Source organism: Ciconia boyciana, chromosome 5, assembly GCF_034638445.1.
Source record: "Ciconia boyciana chromosome 5, ASM3463844v1, whole genome shotgun sequence".
Lineage (NCBI taxonomy): Eukaryota > Metazoa > Chordata > Aves > Ciconiiformes > Ciconiidae > Ciconia > Ciconia boyciana.
Window position 1 is genome coordinate 7,808,857 of NC_132938.1, and position 21,928 is coordinate 7,830,784.

The following is a 21,928-nucleotide window of genomic DNA, read 5'->3' on the forward strand; positions in this document are numbered from 1 at the left end:
CATGGGCTTCTTACCAAGATTCTGTATTTGTCCACTGGCTCCTGAATGAGTTTATTGTAAATGATCAACACTTGGCCTTAATTCTCCAGTTTAATGTTGCTGTTTACTGGTGTTCTTGGCATTAAATTGCACCTGGCTCCATAAACCAGTGGCAGTTGAGTTTAGTCACTGGTCTAACAGCATAGTTGCAAACATAGAAACAGAATAATTGGCATTCTTCTGGAAAACTTCATCCTCAGCGTCTCTTAGTCTTCTAAAGTTACACTGAAGTTATCCTTCCCTTTACTATAAATCTTTACAGCCTTGGTGATTGTTACTTATTTTTTCCTTCTTGAGGTAGTATGACTTTAGAGGATAAAGTGATTCTCTTTCCCACACATTGTGCTTTATTGCCTAAAGTTAGGGCATTTTTCTTTCTGCCTTTCTGCACATTGTTTTCCACATAATGTGCACCATGACAAATATGCCTGTATTTCGGGTCACCTGTTTCCCTTCTTGATTCTCATAGTTTGAATCCTTGTATTTTGAATTTATTATCCATGTAATTATGTTGATATTTATTTTGTATTAATTTATTGTCTTGACCCTTTTACTGGGGTTTACATTTAATGTCATGTAGTCTGGGAATACATCTCTTGTGTACAATCCTATCCCTACTTAAGGATTTTTAGTATATTCAAAGTTATGTGTGGATATTAGATTTCTCATCGCTGAGAAATCCTTTTTTAGCTTCTTGGTTGTGGGTGTGAAGCCAGCGTTCCTCTATATTCTTATTAGGTGCATGTTGTTAAAATGGTATCATCTTAGATCTACTTCAAATAAAAATGAGGGACCTTACCACCACTTTGGAGCATTCCTTGCAGAGATACTAATTACCTGATACCATACCAACAGGGTATTAGATGACTGGGCCTGCAGGCTCCCCTGTGCTTCATCTACACTGGGGGATCACATTTGAAAATTCACTGATTTGGACATGGAGCCTAGACTTGAGAGCAGCTTTGGAGAATCCCTTTAACTGCAGTATAGATATATATAGATATAGATGCATCTATAGGTATAGATGCCTGAAATTAAAGTCCTATTTAAATAACTTTCCCAGCATTTTAGGTGTTTTTCCAGGTAATGAGAAGCTGCTGACTTAGCCTTTTCATATTTTCCTTCATTTTCCTGTCTTTATCCCTCACTGTGTACAGACACCAGTCCTGCTTCCCCATTGCTTTCATGCATGTAGAAGTAGGATTTTATCTAGAACTTCATCATTCCCTGTGATCTGAGACCTTCCACGATACCTCTTAGCTTTGTTTCCAGTGCTGATTTGTTTCTGTTTACTACATTTTCCTGTTTACTGATGCTTTTGCTAGATTGAGCACTGTCACAGTGCTTAATTTACTGTTTGCTAGCTAATAACATGAACATATTTAAATCCTTGTAAAACTAAAAATAAGCCTGACATATGTAGGTAGCTAAAGATGAGTGAGATTAATTGCATCTAACCTATCAACTCAACTGTAAGCTACAACAAATGCTATCAGGACCACTTTTGCATAGGCTCTTGAATATTTTTCTGGTTCTTATAATATATTGCTCCCAGAGATTTGTTTTTCCTGTTGCTATTGTAACTGGAAGCACTGAAATCTTATAAAATCCCTGTTTACTATAACCTTCTACATCAAAGATTTTTGTAGCCTGGGCTGCATAAAAAGAAGTGTGGCCAGCAGGTCACGGGAGGGAGGTGATTCTCCCCTTCTACTATGGTCTCGTGAGAGCCCAGCTGGAGTACTGTCTCCAGTTCTGGAGTCCCCAGTACAAGAAAGACATGGATCTGTTAGAATGGGTCCAGAGGAGGGACACGAAAATGGTCAGAGGGCTGGAACACCTCTCCTATGAAGAAGGGCTGAGAGAACTAGGGTTTTTTAGTCCGGAGAAGAGAAGACTCCAGGAAGACCTTATTCCAGCCTTTCAATATATAAAGGGTCTTATAAGACAGAAGGAGAAAAACTTTTTACCAGGGTCTGTAGTGACAGGACAAGGGGCAATGGTTTTAAACTGAAAGAGGGTGGATTTACATTGGATATAAGGAAGAATTTTTTACAGCAAGGGTGGTGGGACACTGGAACAGGTGGACGTTGTGAATACTTCATCATTGGAAATGTTCCAAGTCAGATTGGATGGGGCTTTGAGCAGCTGATCTAGTGACATATATCCCTGCCCAAGACAGGGGGGTGGACTAGATGATCTTTGAAGGTCCCTTCCAACACAAACCATTATATGATTCTATCATTCTGTGATTCTCTGTCACTGTTTGAAGAGGTTAACAACTTGTCTGACCCTCTGAATGTTTACCATTCTCTTTTACACCTCCATTCAATCCAAACAGTTCATCAGGAATACTTTTGTCATTGTTTTGGGTTTCTTTACTATAAAGTGTAGAATTGTTGAAAACGAAACTTTGTTGGTAAAGTATAAGTTTAATTAATTAACTTTTTATTAGAAGCCATTTCTGGGGTCCAGAATGAAATTCATAATAGGCAGGAGAGTTGTTGTCAAATGACTCGTTTCACCTGTGGTACATCCAATCAAAGCACACCTGATTTCAGTTAGGGACTTGAATCAGGAGCTATTTGAAGTGGACATTCCACCACCAGGACCATGGTTACTGTAAGGTGGGATTCTCATTTCCCTGACTGCAGCTCTTCCACATTACATAAGTGTTTATTGGAGCAGCAAACTGGACAAGTGCTTGACATACTCAGTGCAAGTTTCTTAACCATAGCTCTTTTAAATAAAGTGAGGAGAATGTATCTTTCTTGGACTGAGAACTTTCTGAATTACATTTCTGTATTTCCAAAACAATTTCAGTAAGTTGTTTCCAATTTACCGCTACCTCTTTTTCAGGGTATTACACTCTCATTTCAAATTCAAAACAGAATAAAGGTGGAGACTCTGCAAAAATTCAGGAGCAGCTGAGACAACTGTAGAGGAAACAAGTATTAAGCCTAGTAGAAGCATCGACGTTACATACATGATAAATGTTTCATACAACATTGGTTCTTCATGGATATATCAGCAGTTTATTCCTCTGTACCCTAGTCTTAAGGAAACAGAGTAACACTTCACTGTTTTCAGTTTTGGCTGTCACAGATCAAGAAGGCTGAAGCTGAGCTAGAGATTATCCAGAAGACAGTAACAATAATAATCAGAAATCTGGTGGATCTGTTAGTCTTATTCTTGTTCTGTTTTACATTTAACCACTCAAAAAGTAGAAGCAATAACTAAAAGATTTCAAAACACCTAAATATTAATTGTAGACATTACTAAAATTCTTATGCAAATCTTGCACATTATTTGTGACAGGGCTATAAAACACACTGTGTCACAGTCTTTCTCTTTTCTCATCTTCCCAACCAAAGTAAAAATACATATCTTTTTCATCTTTTTATATGCCACAGAGGCAACATCTTGTATTATTTAAGCTTGACCTCTGTTTTTATGGACTATTAGTATTAGTGGGCATAAGAAAAAGTTCTTGCCAGAATTATCTTGACTACAATTTTTTATCTAAAATACGAGGCTATAAATGTAGGAAATACAGAGACCTTCTTGAGGGCTCGTATAATAACACACTGGGAGGAAACATAAAGGCAAAGGAAATGCCTATTAGGCAGCACTATTAGGCAGCACTATTAGGAAATGTATTAAAATGGCTTTTTTATTTATACATACTTGATATTAATGCCTAATCTTTAATGCCAGAAAAAAACTTCTTAATATATTTGGTAAGAGCCTACAAGTTTAGATGGGTATTATAAGATAATAGGAATTTAACAGAGTGACAGGGTTCCTTAAATCTAACACAATCTCAGAAAGGGGTACCTTATGTGGTCTTGGCAACTTCATACTTAGGTCAATTTTATTTAAACATATATAGTCCAAAATGCATATTACAAATCTTTAAAGATGTGTACCTTTCACATTTCTCATGATATATATTTTGTAATGTTATACCACAGTGTTTTAAAGAGGATGTAATCACAACAAAGGCAACTTAAAGCTAAATATATAATCTAATCAGGATATATAGTAGAAATATTTCCTGTGAAAGACTTGAGGAAGAGGAGGAAAAGGCAAGGACATGAAATATTATGTAATGTACAAGAGCCAAGCACAAGAACTGAAAAAAGAGCAATTGCCTGAATTGTTCCATTTTGCAATCATTCCATTTTGGACCTCAGAAGTGCCTAAAGCAGTTACCATCAGTGATTCTGGTAAGGAAAATGTAGCACCAGCAGTCTCCAACACATGTCAAATTTAACATCAATTGCAAAAGGCAGCCAATTTCACAAACTAGCTGAGATGCTGGAATATCTAAGTCATATCATTATCATGAATGGGTTAAGATTACTTAAAATCTGTTTGCAGTTTCATTTTTAACTCTTCTATTTTTTATAGTAAGCAATTTTTAAATGTTTAAACATTTGTCTGTTGGTAAAGCTGGCTCTTACCTATCTGGCATGTATTAGGCCTTTACATTTCTTTAAGTGTGGCACTCCCTAAAGCTAAGTTACCACAGCACTTTTGTACAGTTCCGTATTTGGTACAATATTCAGGAGATAAAGGAAGTTCTCTTTATCTCTTTATCTGTGCACTTCTCTGCACAGAAGCTTCTAGGTTTGGTCATGGTCATTAACAGTTTAGAACAGACATCTTCCTGTGAGTAACAGTAGTGTCCTAAGTGAGTAGGCTCCTTAGCAGACAGTAACATACAAGAAAGACCTTGTAACAATCTAGCATTTATATGTTGTCCAAAGAAAAGACACATTTGTATGGAAAAGGAGGAAAAGTTATTATAAAATAGTCTCTCATTTCCCTTACAGGGAAAATCTTTACTGAGGTCTGAGTTTTCTTTGATTTTGTCTATTTCATCCCTTCCTCCACTCAAAAAATATTTGAACAAGATCATTAGGCTTAAGGATGTTTTTTTCAGCATTACTGGCTGGATAATAATGGAAAAAGGTTTCAGGCTGTGCTATGAATAGAATTAATCACAGAATCCTAGTATTTCAAGATGGAAACGACTTCTTAATTCATGTGCTCCATCCTTTTGATCAAGAGACGACTCTTTGTAAAGCAAGGTCAGATTCTTGGATATTATATTGAAATGTTTAAACTGTAGTACCTTCAGAAGTTTTTCTCATGACTGAAATTAAAGAACCAAAGATCTTTTTTTTAACATTTTCTCCTAAAGGCTTTATTTAGTCAAAAGTAAATAGGAGTCTTACTATCAAAGATGACATTTTGCTATGTCAATAAATAAGAACCAGAATACTTCTGCTACTAAGAGAAATTAGACATTTGTTTATCTACACACTCCTTTTGCTATGTAAGTGTTAAAATACAATGCAAGTGGTTTATGAGTAAAACATTAAAACAAAGCACATCTTTCTTTTTAATTTTGTTTGGTAGAACAGAAGGGAAAGGTCTCAAACCCTTGTGCTTTCAGTTCTGTTAAGCAGATGCGTTCACTCATGATCTCCCACTTCAAAGATTTTTCCTACAACATTTATTTATATAAATTGCTGGGAGTTTTCTAACTGCCTTGTACTTAGAGCTACTGCAAAATACATTTTTAAACATCATAGGAAAGATGAGATGAATCATTTTCATTTTTGCTGGTTCCAAAATATGTCATAATGATTTTAACAGTGCAAGAATCTCTGGATTACCTCTGGCAGGGGAATGGGATGGAGGAGGGAAGATGCTAAGGTTTTTTCTTTGTATTAGCATCAGTGGAATCATCTGGAGTTCATCAAGTATAGGTCTGTTTCTAGTATCAGTATTTTGAAACATGCTTTATATATGGCATGAGGCTACTCAATTGGACCATTTTTTTTCTCAGCTTGACCTCATTAACTAAATAAAATAGACTGCTAAGACCTTCATAATTTTTTCCCTATAGCTGCCATGCCCATATGACTTGTCCATCCTGTCGTGGTTTAGCTTCAGTCAGCAACTAAGCACCACACAGCTGCTCGCTCACTCTCCCCCTCTCCCGGTGGGATGGGGAGAGAATTGGAAGAGCAAAAATAAGAAAACTTGCGGGCTGAGAAAAGAACAGTTTAATAATTGAAATATAATAATAATAATCATCATCATCATCATCATCATCATTGTAATGAAAAGGAAAACAATGACAGAGAGAGAGAGAGAAACAAAACCCCAAACCAAAAAAAGACCAAGCAATGCAACCACTCGCCACCCACTGACTGATGCCCAGCCAGTCCCACCTGCTGACCGATGCCCAGCCCATCTCCGAGCAGCGATCACTGCCCCCCGGCCAACTCCCCCCAGTTTCTATACTGAGCATGACGCCATATGGTATGGAATAGCCCTTTGGGCGGTTTGGCTGTGCCCCCTCCCAGCTCCTTGTGCACCTGGCAGAGCATGGGAAGCTGCAAAGTCCGTGACCAGTGTAAACATTACTCAGCAACAACTAAAACATCAGTGTGTTATCAACATTATTCTCATACTAAATCTAAAACACAGCACTATACCAGCTACTAGGAATAAAATTAACTCTATCCCAGGTGAAACCAGGACACATCCACAGATTCTGTTGTATTGCATCTGTCAGTGTCAGTAGGCAACAGCATTTCAGATTTCATGAGACACGGCAAAGGAATGGGACAATATTGTCCCTTCAAAATTGACAAAATATGTTTGCCTCATAAAGCTACTCTGTTGTTCATATACATCAGCTCATCCAAGAGAAATGTTGGTATAAAATATTTTCAGCCAAACTGTAGCCCATTGTGTACAAAATAAAAATAAGCTTGTGGCGGGACATAGCTAGTACCATAGTCCTGGGAATCGGGATTACTAAATATTCCTCTAATCAGTTTGCCCTGTTAAAATGGTTGTGTTGGAAAAATATCGCAACTAAATGGAGGGTTTTCAAGGCTTTCTTGAAATCCTGCAGATTTCACAGTACTGGAAGAAAGCAGATACTTTCTGGTGGTAGCCAGGGCCTCTCCACACTACTCACACAGTAACGTGGATCATTCTGAAGCTATGCTGCTGTCCACATTGCACACATCTGGCCTGAATTCTGATTTAGAGCAAACATTAAAAACAAAGCAGAATCCTTACTCTCCACCACCCCATGAGGCTCAGAAGCCTTTTTTTTTTCCCTCCCTTTCCCATCCATCAATATCCAATTTTCCCATCAGTTTCTTTCAGCACAATGGCCATGTGATGCATTGAGGAAGTGCTTTATCACCTTCTCCAATTAAAAACATGAAGAATCTGCCCCAGAAAACTCTTCTTTACATATGTATGTCCTGAAGAACTTCCATTAGCTGACTATAAACTATGGTACATTTTCCTGCCTCGAACACTAAGAAAGGAACAAATCTTTGGCTGCTGTCATCAATGTCATTTTCAAGGGCTGGGACTCACAGAACAGGTGGGGTGGGAAGGCACCTTTGGAGATCATCTAGTCCAACCTCCCTGCTCAGAGCAGGATCAGCTACAGCATATTGCTTGAGGCCATGTCCAGTTTGGTCCTGAATTTCTCCAAGATGGAGACTCCACAACCTCTCTGGGCAACCTTTTCCAGTGTTCAACCACTCTCACAATAAAAAAAAAAAATTCTTACATTTAAACAGAATTTCCTGTATTTCCATTTGTGCCTATTGCCTCTTTTTCTTTCACTGTGCAGCACTGAAAAGAGCATGGCTCCACCTTCTTTACATCATCCCATCAGGTATTTATACACATTGATAAGATCCCCCAGTGACCCTTCTCTTCTCCAGGATGATCAAAAATGTCTCACTCAGCCTCCCCTCAAGTGTCCAATACTCCAAGCCCTAAGAATTTTTGTTCACCTTTGCTGGACTTGCTCCAGTACGTCCATGTCTCTCTGTACTGGGGAGCATAGTACTGGACTCTGGACTCCAGATGTGCCTCACCAGTGCTGAGCAGAGAGGAAGGATCACCTTTCTCAGCCTGCTGGCAATGATCTTCCTAATGCAGCTCTTACCGACGTCCCTTTCTGCAAATCTGCTTTCCAGATGGTTAATCATGCAGTCACACTTGAAACAGTTAGGATCTCCCCTGGCAGTATCATTGGTGCCCATGTGGAAGAGCAGCAGGAGATAATAATCCAACAGCCATTCAAGCCTAGGCAGCCTCTCTACAATGTCCCCAGTCTGAATTCCCAGCAACCAGCAAACCTCCCTAGACAGCAGGTCTGGTCATCAGAGGGGGCCTCCATCCCCTAAAGTGGGGAGTTGCCTACAGCTGTCACCTGCTGCTTCCTCCTGGTGCTCCTACATGACTCAGGCTCATGACACTTGGTTGCTTTGTTGGAGCGAGCTTCTAGTCCCTCACCTGAAGCCAGGGGACTGAACATATTCTGTAGTTGCAGATCTGCAAGTGCAGCATAAGCTATCCTCCTGATGCCAGAAGTCATCAGCTTCTAGCCTTCACCACCATGGGAGTCTCCATTTCCCAACCTGATGAACAGATTCTGCCTGTCCCTCCTTCAGTGTACCTGGGGGTTCAGGCTATTGTCTCTGCAGGATATCTGAGAAGATCTGATCAATCCGTTTCTCATCATCTCTGATGCTGTGCAGTCTGCTGACCTCCTCCCATGGTTCTTTTACCTGGGGACACAGCTCCTCTACCAGTGCACAGGTCCTGCAGGCAAGGACACCATCTCCTCCTGCCTCAGGAAGACGGGAGCTTGTGACTTCTGCCTCTTACATCTCACTTGAGGTAAAGAGGGTGTATAACATGTCAACTTCAAGATACGTATGTCCTGCAGAATACAAATCTGCTGATGGTGCTGCACATCGGTTAATGGTAACAGGATCTCCATGGTGTAGCAATTTCAATTCATGTGTTCACTCAGAAGAGCAAAATGGTTATTAAACTCAGCTTACCTAACAAACATCACTGTCTGAACACATGACCCCCAGTCACAAGCAGGCATCCCATGATCTAGTGAAAATTGCCAATCACGTTTTTTTATTTTCCATTTTTTTAAACCAGCTGCCTTGATTGCCTGCAGCCTTCCTCACAGATATAACTGTCGCTTTCTCTGACCTCTGCTCTGTGGTCTTTCTCTGTTTATAGAGTCTAGGCACTGTGAATGTGAGCATCTTCTTAGATGTTGTTTCATATAACTATATTGCATCCATATTCTCTTTATTTTTATGTCTCATTGATCCCTGATCACATTTCTAACCTTAGATGAAATCACATGTCTCTTCTTCTTAATTTCTGTTTCCCCAGGCTACCAGTTAAATAGGGCTGGGGTGAGACTTTCTTCTGTGTTTTTAATTCTGTGTAGTATTTTAAGATATGGTTTGTGAGAAGGAAAAAACAGTATGTGAAATACATGTGTTCTCTATCTTTTGCACTCAGACTTGTAGTTTGAATGTAATCTTATATTTTCCTGATTATAAAAACCCATTATTTTATTAGTCATTGTAGTGCTACTAACCTCAAGCACTCAAACACTGTGAGTAAAACCCCAAAAGTCCTACGGTGAAGCTTAAAACCGTGACATCTAAAAATATATACGAGGACATTTCATTTCCTGGGTTAAAGCTTTTAGGGCATATTGAGGTCAAATTTTCAAACTTTTTGTGCAAACAGGAAGACTATAAATAAATCTCTTTTAACCAAAGTTTATCTGTCTCCTTCCTTTCAGGAGCATGGACAGTGAGAGTCATACTAGTCACAGTATCATAATAAAAGCTGGCAATATTGCTAGTAGGGTGAACAGTTTGCTATTTTTGCTTGCATGCTGATTTTTTTTGCCAAGCCAGGATTTGCAGATAATGCTGAACCAGGCTTTATTTATTTCAAGTGTGATGGACATTAGGTCATGTTCCAAAGGTGGGGAATAAACCCACAGACAAAAATTGCTTCAGACAGAGGAGAAAAGAAATACTCTCTGTGGTGGTAGAGATTTTTATCTATGGAGATGAGGCTCAACAGTACAGCCATTCAATGGCACAAAAGCTGAGACTGATAAGGCTTCTGGAGAAGTAAGAGGGGGAAAAAAAAGGACAGGGAGGGGAAAAGCTAACATGAAGTAGTGGAGTGTCATTTTAGAAGGTATTACTAGTAGAAAATTGGGTCTACATTTCATTTTCCACCATCTCAAGCTCTAGCCATCATCATTTGTTAATATAATTGGATAGTCACTTGGATGTTCTTGGCAGTTTTGCTGTCTCAAATACAGCTTTCACAAGCTACATGGTCTCCCTGCACTTGAATGACAAATGGCTGCCATCCAATCAAGGAATGGAAATGATTATGAATAGTTTTGGGATGTATACACACACATAATGATAGCTATGTGGCTTCTGTAAGGTCAGTCTCTCTTGAGTTACAGCAAGATCATTATTTTTATAAAGGGGGAATAGAGTTATGGGTATACTTCAGCTATTGTTATTCTGAAGATGCAGTGATTGTTATACTCTATCCATACCTAAGCAGAGAAAGTAGGTGACAAAAAATGTAGGGTCTTCAGCACAAAGGCTCAAACATTTGATGAAGATTCAGATCTGCAGAAAGCAGCCAGAAGATATGCCATCCTTCTGGATACCTTGGGACTAATCTGAGACTAATACCTTGAGACTAATTACAAGATATAAAACACTCCTGGATATCTTCTTTCCTCTCAAATGCTACTTCAATTGGATCTGTTTCTTAGGGGGTATCCTGCCCATGCTGCTTCTCTTAAATAATATCCAGCTCAGAGAATCACCAGGTATAAAGGAAAAAAGTAGTCTATTTGAGCTAGAGCCACAAAATGATTTACAAGCTGCAATAATGATGCATCATAAATCTAATTTTTTTGGCCAAGCCACATTCACAACCCTGTATTAGGTGACCAGACTCTCAAAGTGATGCCAGGGAAGTATTAGACATCTCAAAATGAAATTCAAAACAGTGAAGTCTCTGGGGAGGGAACCATCTAGAACTGAGCAAAAAGGAATAACTAAGAACACTTTCTAAATCTTCCCTCATTTTTTAAACCTGCAGAAAAGTACCCCCTGAGTTAGGGGTCATTTCCTGAACATAGGTATCTACCACCTTTCTTTCAAAAAGATGAGCAGAATTATTCTTTTCTTTTTATGTCCAACAGGAGCAAATTACCCCACCATTACTCCTCCCTCCACCTCACACTATAACCCCCTGTACAAATCTGATTAGTCTCTTCAACCAGGATATGGAAGAGACAGGCTCAAATTCTCTCCTCTGTCTGAGGACATTTCAAACCACATCCTCCAACTTCTCTGGAGGGCATCTTCAGCACAAGGCAGTTATAAACCAGTTACATTCTCCATTCCTCTGGTCGAAAATGCTCTATTGCACAAGAATATACAAACAAATCAAGATGCATTGGAATAGCAAAAGCGAAAAATAAGAGCGATTCTTCATCCTGGTGTTCAGGACCATCACAGGAAGGGAACATTGTCAGGTTCCAGTTTCAGTCCCAGTGTCAAAGCCTGCTTCTGCATTTTATCCAGTGCCTGCTTCAGGTAAAATGTATTTACCATTATGAATTCACATTACATTTGCCAATTAAACAAAAGATCCATTCAGTTTTCATTCTTTACTCATTTTCCATATAAGGAAACAGCCGTAAGTACAGCAACATGTCACTTCCTTGCAGAAACAGCATGGAAAAACCCATAGAATTCATCTACATCTAACTCACTCAGTCTTGCTATCAGTGAGCCAATATTTGAAAATAAGCAATAAAAATATCCATTAACAACTGACAGAATGCGGCTCAGTTCCTACAACGAAGAACCCACTCTGGCCACACATGGTTTTAAGAGATTGTTCCCTTCTTTTTTAACCATCTCTTTGTAATACAAACCAAGCTACCATACAGCATAAAATTAGGCTTAAATACTAAGAAGAATAAGGATTTTGCAAAACACTAAAGTTCAAGCACACATTTTACCAAAGTAAGCAGTTTTATCTTTTTTCTTTTAATGTACTCAAGGATATTTTAATAAATGTAACCTAGCATCTTAAAAATTTAGGGATATATTGTGTTTTATTTCTAATTCATATTTGGAATATAAAAAATAAATCAAAGAACAAAAAACTTATTAGTTTTTTTCAGACTAAATAAAATCTTGAATTAGCTGATTAAAGCTGGAAACAGACATTCTGACCTCAGCATAATTAAAACACCCTGCAAGTTATATAGTGAAAGACTTCTGGCTCTAGGTAGTGCTTGTTAAAAGTGTTCTGTTCTTTCCATAAAAACATAACATAATTTTCTGTATATGGTTTCAATTTGTTCAACTGTCTGTATAAATTACCAGTATTACATTTCGTTTTTCCTGGGGAAAATATAGTTGAATTTCACGTCAAGAAAAGTTGACTTTTTTTATTCTTTTCAATTCTTTACCCCACCCTGCTCAGTGGAGCTGCAGTTTTTCCTTTTGTATTTCCAAGTCAATGCCATCCAAATACAGGCTTCTCTTTGTTGCCATTTTTATGTGTAGCAGTGTCTCCTAGGAGCAGTAATAATCCTTGTTAGCCCTTGCACAACCCCTAATCAAAAGGAGCAAATTATTTAGGTTTATACTTCTTGGCTCTCACTCTCTTCCTCATAAAATGTCAGAATATTTCAAGATCACAAGATGAGCTGGTCTTTGCTCATTAGTCTACCCTTAGTTTCTCACATCCTAATCTCCTCCTTCAGCAGGATGCTGAGAATTCTGGGCCAAAACCCCAAAATTCTTGAGTAAACTCCTTGATATGAATGAGACTCCTGAGGTGCTGAAAGTTAAATATATGCTTAAGTGCTTTGCTGGATAATGGCTGGAACATTCAGTACGATATGGGACTAAGATCTGGGGAATTTCCTGTACTTTTTATACCTAGAGAAAATGGCCTAATTCCTTCATGTAACAACACAAGGATCAGCAGAAGGGTCTTCTGTCTGAACCAGGAAGTTTAGGAGGAAATGCATGAAGAAGGAAATATGATCAGCATTTTTCAAAAGTTCATAATTTTAAAATAATTTTTAAAAAAAGCATGTTGCTATATTATGTCTAGTTAGTAACAGGTCCAAATCAGAAACTTCTCATAATTTTAGGGCAGGTTGGTTTAAACTGTGTATGAAAATTAATGCTAACTCCAAAGGTTTGGATGGAAATACTCATGAAGTGAGAGGTTTAGTTTGGAAATATTCCCATGTTACACTCTTTCATTAAATAAATAAACACCTTTGATTTAAAAATTTTGCCTTAGTCAGTCCTCCAACTGTTCATTTTCACAGAATTGGATGTGATGTGTCAGCCTGTGGTCACAGGATACGTTAAAGAAAAGGTGCTGAAGATACAAATGCAAAGCCCTTAGACCACTAACCACCAGTTAGAAAAATAGTCCTTCAATCTGTGTTAAAGGATTGTCACTAGCATGAAACCAGAAACTTTTAATTCACTTCACACTGATATCAACTATGTGTATCTTTGACTCAGTTCGCTGCTTTGTAAGAGAGGTATAGCAGTCCTGATACCTATCTCTATTCAGCATGGGATTTCAGGGCAAAATCGTTATAAAAAGGGGACAGGCGGGAAAAGGAACAAGGCTTCCCGTAAACAAACTTAATTACCTGTGAAATATGGCAAGAAAAACTTGGCACATGAGGGAACAGCATCTAGAGACCTGATCCTGCCAACACAGAGGACCTGCTTTTCCACTTCCTTATGCTTTATAATGTCATGCTTATGTGAAGAAATTAGAAATTGCTTTACTCATGGTGGTAGCATTTTGCACTCACTTTTCACTGAGGTTAATGATGGCTCATGATTGGATGGAGAATGAGGTGTGCATCGTTGGGCTTGTGCTTCTGCTTTGAAAAACAGAAAGTGTTCAAAAATTTCCCCATCTCCCCAAGAGGCCAGGACAATGACTAAATATCTGTGTTCTTAATCCCTTTTGCTTAGGTAGGTAGATAGATGTATGAGTCTGTGCGTACATGTATTTATAGAGCAAGAGAGCAGACGGATTATTTCTGACCAAGGACTTCATCATCTGTCAAGTAGAAAAATACTCATTGACCTCAGCAGTGAAGTATCAGGATCAAACTTTCTAACAATCACATTTAGAATATATGTTTTTTAATAAATGGAAAATAATTTTACATACACATCTCTGCTTTTGTAATACTGTAGTTCTTGCTGTTTTTTTCTGTTTGACGATCATGCCCACCAACTTCTTTTGATGTTGTAGGTACTCAGAAAGAATGTAAAGCTCAATGACATTTTGCAAGATGTTTCAGGGTCCTGCTCCTAAAAAAATATTACCATATCAGGGGAAAATGAAAAAATCTTTTTCTGTGACTGAATTTCCCTTTAATAAACATGTAACACTCATGACAAGCAGAAGAATGGTCTTTTCGAGTTGATTTAAAGAAGGTAAATCCATGTTTACAGCAATGCATTCATAGTACATTTCACTAGGAAGGTACACAAATATCTGCAGAAATTTTCTGAAACAACTGAGAAATTCCAGGCTGTTTTGTGCCTTGGACTTTGTGTAGTCACTGTACTGAGCAGGCTGAAATGCTACTTCTTGTATTTGTTAGTGATTCAAAGCCAACTTACACCATGTATGACCTCTTAAGTTTTGAAATGCCCCTTCATAAGGTCTCTACAACTTGAGTCTCCAAACTGTACCTCTCTCAGCTAACCATTCTGCTAGGTATTTTGCAAATAATTACCTGATCTGCAGATCCTTGCAGGGGAAAGGACTGAGACAGTCACATCTGTGAGTATTACAAAGTGAATTATAGAGGAACAAATAGATGTTTGAATCATGTTGAAAATTATTGTTAGCTGACCTATTTAACTCTTTGAAAATTCTCCCCTCTCATGGAATTTTTTTCTGTACAAAAGTAATTCAATATATGTTTGCAATAATATGATTACAAAAAGTAAATAAATAACTAATCTCTAATGGCCACTGATGAAGTAATTCTCATCTGAACTGATTTACTTCTACCAAGTCAGCCCCCCAGGTACCTTGACAAAATATTGGTTCTGCATTAACCAGCTTCTGCCTCTGGACAGTAGTTCAGAAAGTAGAGTGCATTATTACAGCACAGGGAAACATTACAAACTAATGGAGTTTCTTTACCCATAAATTAAATATAATGAGCCAATTCCATCCCTAATATAAACCCCTGAATGCTAGGATTAATTTGATCATGAGTTTATTCATTGAGGAATCTAGGCAATAAGAAAAAAAGAGGCTAATGCCAAAGTTGGTGTCAATAACATGTTGGTGGTACAGAATACTTTCTAGTGATTGTCCACAACAGTTTACTTTTGAGAAATTATTACCCCAGCCACTCTGCCAAGACTGAGCAGAGCACAGATTACATGCTACAGATGCATAAATTAGACTAAAGACTAGTAAGATTTATGTACCTGGGGTGCTATTCTTACACCTGCTAAGATTGTTGACTTCAGTGACAGCACAGGAAATGCTCATGCTTTTATGAGGATGTACTTTGTGTCCTAGTCACAAACTGGCCTTGTGCTGCTGTTCCAGATGGCTCCTGTTCTCTCACCACTTAACTGTCCCCCTTTCAGCTAGCTGTTGCAGCCCTCAGCCCTGTGCTGGACAAGAGACCTGCAGTATGCTAAATTAACCCTGTGCTGATTACCACGATGTTTTACACAAGTTGCATTGAGAAGGCATCAGACTTTTCCCATTCAGTTTATAACTTGTCAACATACAGATCATGTACAGGACTTTGTAAACACAGAAAGCAACTGTGTTTCAAATCTGATGGCTAATGACTTTCCCATCTGTTGGCTGGGAGTCAAGGGCAGTTTGAACAGCACTTAGCACAACGTGTAGAGAGCACAAACACCACCCAGAAACTGTTCCTGGTAATTTATCAAACAGTTTATCCAGATATACAGCTGTTTCAGAAACCCACATTCGCAGAATGTTTGATTATATCGCTTGTAGCTTTCTCTGTATACAAAAGTCTACCAGTCTAAGTCTTAAGGAAATTTAAAGGAATGAGTACTCAAGGACTGTACATAGTTTTCATGTCTCCCAGTTACCACTGAACTCTGCTTTATTTGTGAAACTCCCACAGCAAGTTCTTGTAACTGACAGGTGATAAAAACTGTGGATTATCAAATATTGAGCAAAAGATTCCACAAGTCAAGGAAAATGTCACAGAGTTCAAGCCTGCAAAACACTCCCCATGCTTGCATCCATCTAGAAAACATGTACTTAATGATAAAAAGCTTGAGAAGTACCACTGATGACTTCCTGAGCTCATAAAATTTGTTGCAAGATGGAGTGAACTGACAAAGCTCAATGTCATTGCAGGAAGCCAGAATCATTCACTGGCTTGAGGTTACTGTAAATCCATAACCAAGATCCAGATGACCTGTTGGTGAAGTTTTCTTTGCTTCTCTATCTATAAATACAACATTTTGTGAACTGTCTGCTATGCATTTTCTCCTCAACTCTTTCTTCCCAAAGCATCAGACATCCTACAAGACATTTCAATTCTGTAACTCTGTGTGAAACACCCGTCTCCCAGAAAATCAAACAACAGGCCCAGAAACATTTGTTTTATTTTTGAAAGATATTGTGCTATTTTTCCTAATGAGATTAACTTTTGCAATAAAGGAAACAGGAAACGGGTGAGCAAAGGGGTCAGAAAGGTAAAAGTTGTGCATATTTGTTTCTAGTCAATGTTGTGAAATTGTTCCCCATCCCCTTCAAATTACCACAAATCAACTCTCAACAAATTGCACAACAGTGCTTATTTTGAACTGGAAAGTTCTCTTTCAGATGAGCGGAGAAAGATACCAGAAGGTGTAAAACTAACCAAGACAAACAGAAACAGAGTGATATATGTCTAAGCAACCACAATCAAAGCTCTCATGCAATGTGCATGAAGCTAATGCTTAAGTGGCAGAGGCAAAAGAATGCAAAGACAGCTTCCATTTCACGCAGGGGTTTTGAGTATACACTAGAAAAATTAGGGAATATGCTAATAAAAGGGGTCTTTTAGATCAGTCTTATAAAAGACAGATTATATTCAGAAAGTAGATATGCAAATCTCAAGTTCAGAACAATGAGTCGTGAGTGAAAAGGAGAAAAATACAAACAAAAAAAGCAAACAAAAATTCCCAAGGAATCACTTTACAAGAAAAAACAGAAGCAAAATAAAAATATTCCAATGTGCAAAAGAAGAGTGAGTTCAGAATAAAACTTAGTTGTTTGCATATTTTATTCCAAAAGTTCTAGCTATCTCCACCCATGCACTAATGCGCTTTCCAGGTAAAATATATCTGCACAACAATACCTCTAATAGACTTCATGGAGCCAGCTGAACTCCTTCCCTGTCATAGGCACCACTAAAATCAGAAATCTAGATGTGTAACATATGGCCAGAAACTGGATTTTTCTGCTTTTTTGTGCCCAGGCAGATTAAGAGAAATAAAACAGGATATTAGATATTTTGACTTTCTATTTAAGCTAAATTATATTTATTTTTAAATAAGCTCTTCGGATTCTTTCAGGGGCTAATGTCATCAAATAGGGTAAAACAATGTTAGGAGAGCATTAACCACAACATGACCCCCCCCCAGAAAGACACCACAGAAATGACCATCTGCTGGTCCAGCCACATTGACTAGACTCATTGCCAGAACAAGCTGCGGTAGCCTGACAACTTGTCTCAGTAAAACCCCCACACAATGATTCTCCCTCACAGTAAAACTTTAATTCAAAGTGAACTATTTTTCACCATCAGTTATAAAAGGGGAAATATTCCTTTGCCCTTCCAGTCTTCCAAATATGGGTTGGTTATCATAGTATCTCAAAAGAAAATACTATGATCTCAAAATCAGAGAAGGCCAATAAACTCACTGGGTTGTTTCCTTCCCAATATATTTTGAAGTAGATAAAGGTATTTGGTTACACCTGTCCTTTTATCTGTAAGGGCAGTAGATGTAAGGGCAGCCTCAAAGCAAGGATCAAGGCCAACTTCCTCCAACATCTGTATTATTTGAGTATTTACATGTACATTCATACATTTTTATGCATGTTTATATATTGCTAAACCATCCTCAGAGCTTACTGTGAAAGAGCCCATCGAGTGCACTCAGGAAATTAAATTCAGTATTTTAAGATGCTCTCATTCTTACCTGCTCTCTCCTTGCTGGGTTTACATCCACAACTGCTTGCCTTTGCAAGAATGCCACTGGGAAGATCAGGGAGCCCAGCTCTAATCCAGGCTGCCTACAAGGACAACAGGTACATCTGCACCAGCGTCCTACAGTGCCCTGTGTGAGCACGATTATACCAGGTATCACCCCCTGCACAAAATCCTGTCCTCCAACACTATCCAGTCCACCTGCATGCTCCTCCAACCACCCTCTGCACCCCTCTGAACCTCAGCTGTGGTGTCCAAACACAGTTTTAAGCTTGTAGATTTTAAATTATACCCAGGACAAATAAACTAAGATACAGTGTACAAGTTCTTGCTATATTTACTGCCACTTTGGAAATTTCCAGTTGAATAAAATTTTCAGCAAAGAAAACTTCAATAGGCTTGATAAATTTTACTGATAAAATCTGGTATGTTAAAGCATCTTTGTATACCAAACTTTGTTATGTTATACTTTGTTCCTTCTCCATTTCTGATATCCTATAAGAAAGCATCCAAGTCCTTTTGTAACTTTTTTCTTTTGTTCCAAAACTGTGACTAAAAATGAAGAAAAATTGTAAAATTTACAACTTTTCTTACTTGAAGTAAGTGTGACAATTGCAACGGATGGATCAGATAGATACAAATCTAATTTCTGCAGAGCACAGGTGGAAGAGTAGAGATCTAAAACCACAGAATCAGTGCAACAACAGCAGTAGTCTTTTAAAATCTCAGACATGTAATACAAGTTCATGGCAAGCAGCTAAGGTTCATATGACCCATTAGTCTTTGATTTTATTTTTCTAGGCTTTTGAAGAGCTTCAATTCATCGCTGCCTCCACAGCCAGTTTTTGTTGTTGTTGCTGGGTGCTTTTTTTCAGTAAGAGCATCCCGTCATGAGCTCTTTGCTCATGTTATTGAAAGGTATTTTTTGTAGATCATTGCATGGAAAAACTCCATTTAATATTTTTAAACGATCCTTGGGAAGAATCTCTTTTGCCCTGAGGACACATCACTGTAGTTAGGAAAAAGATGTCCAGAATTATAGCTGCATCCAGAGTCCCACACACTGCATTCTCCTATGGGGTCCACATTACAGAAACCACAGAACAGCCATTCACTGATATGTTTTTAATTATGTCTATTTTTTACTTTACTTTGTGGTTTTCTTGTAGCTTTTACTTCTGTGACATCACTTTTTCTTTTTTACATTAAAAGCCAGGGACAGAAGGGGAAGCAGACCCAATCCTGGGAAGGATTTTTCAGAGTTTGCAACCTTTTTTTGTATACGGTTCCTAATGATGAAACATATTACTCTGCCTCCCTCCCAGACTTTAGTGTTACAGCTCTTTGGACAGTGCATCTGTACACCTCCCAGCACAGCCAGTTCTAATAGCATTAGACACATTAACAAACAGAGTAAATGATGTGTTGTGTTTAGGAACTGATTATTTGAGGCCTGAAAAAAAAGACTTTTAGGACGTTATGTTAAATTTTACTTACAGAGTAACCCATAACAAAAATCCTACTTGTGAACTTTCTATTACTAGGTTTTTGCTGTGGAAAAGGAAGAAAACTCAGGATAGGTGGCATAGGAAGTACTTTACACCATCTTTACCCAGAGAGCTGCTCCTGCACTTACTCCTCCATTTACCTGCCATCTTGCTGAGAAGGGAGTTTGATTCACATGTAATAAAAGCCTGAATAGTTGTGGTTGCAAGGAAATGTTAAAAGTCTGTAAATACCAAGTGTGGTTCCCATCACACAGAAAAGAAAACAAACTGACCTCTATCTGGAAAATATCTTTCTCACTGTGCTTGAAAAAGGAACACCATGTCACAATGATTCACTGTTACATGCTGATTTCAAGTGAATACATGGAGAGTGCACAAGCAAAACCCTATTATCTACGTACCATAGCACTGAAAAGGTGAGGGGCAGGCTATGCTATTAAGGCCCATGTATGATGTCCCAGGACCTACAAAGGGCGTTTCAGTCCATGTGCTGACTGCATGCCTTCCATTACATTTACTGTGGGGCCCAGCATGTCCCCCAGCTATTTCATCATATCTGCCATTGCTAAGTTCTCCGAGCCAACAAACTCGTTTTTTTTCCTACTCTTTGTGATACAACATGAACTTTCCTTGTTTGGTTTATGTTCCAAGAGACAAATGATGGGGAAAACATTTCTGAAGCTCTTTCATTTGTCAATGACAAATGCAGAGATTTATAGGAAACACCAGCAAAATGGAAATATTGACTCTGATCCTTCAGTTCAGATGAAAAGAGCTACCTAGGTGAAAAATGTAATTATTGTTATGAATCAGCTGCACACACGTCACAGGCATAACAAAGCAATGTTTATTGCCGGTAACCTTTGTAATAATCATAGTTTCCAATGAGGACTCTTTAGTTAACGATCAAACTCTACGGGTGAGATTTCAAGATTTGTCTAAGTAAATTTGGTGCCAGGTCAGATGGAAAATTGCTGAGAAATGGGTGCCTAATTCCCACAGGGCCTTTGAAAAAAGGCTCATCTTGCATTAATTGGAAGTGGGGAGGAAACAGAAATTCAATATAGTATCACAACAAGAGCATGAGAAAGAAAATGGCATATTGAGTAACTTTGAAGGAAAAGTTCTGTGTCACTGAAGGACAAATTATTGCAGAATCTTGTTATTTACTGGCATTGTACTTTACTTCACCACCAGGAGACAGCAGAAATTAAAAAAGATGTCCTGCAATGTCTCGGATCCTTCCTTTCAGTTCTCCAGAGCCCTTAGTGGCAAACTTCATTCAGCCACAATCCTATCTCCAGCATTATTCAACATCTGTAGAGAGTAAAGAGGAGAGACAGACAGATACCACAAGGATGGGACCAGGACAGCGGTACATGCTGCTGCTTGAGTTTCTCTCTGCCTCACAATACCATTGTCTATATTTTTCAATATATACCTGGAGGGAAAACAGCTAAAACTGCTGACTATAGAAATCAGGGTGATGCTGATGAGATAGATACATTTCAAGCAAAACAAATACTTTCCACAGCATCACCTAATATTTAGGCATCCATCCTCAGGTTGTTAAGTATCTCTTCAGGCCTTCTGTGCTCCTTGTTCTTCTGGAAGTTCATCTAATAACAGCATAAAAACCACTGATTCGCATCTGAATTGGGATTGAATATTGCACAAGGCCAGATACTGACCCACGTTTAGCGAGGGAAGATTTTTTACTTCCTCATAAGCTTTCCTGTCACAGCTCTATCCCTGAAACCTGTTTGCTGTTGGGTTTTTTTTAACAGTTGAGACAGCAACAGAAGTCACCACAGGAGCCATGAGTCTTTCATCCTGTGTACTTGCTCCCTGCACTGCACTGAATAGACTGAATATTGTCTTGACACTCAAAGTCCTCCCTGGGTTTCACTCTAATTAGCAATTCCTTCCCTCCCCACTAATGGCTGTCCAAGGACATCTACTCTTCTGTGGAAACACCAGTGAATGGGGGCACCACTTCCCAGGGAGGACTGGAAACTGTTCAGGGACTGTGCACAGCTGTGAACTTACCCCAAGAACTCAAGCAGCAAAGCTTCTGCTAAAGCAATCATATTTCCTCAAGTAGATGAAGGGCTGAGTATTACTGCTCTATCTAGTTTTGAACACTTAGTGCGTCAGATACCACAATGAAAGGATGCCC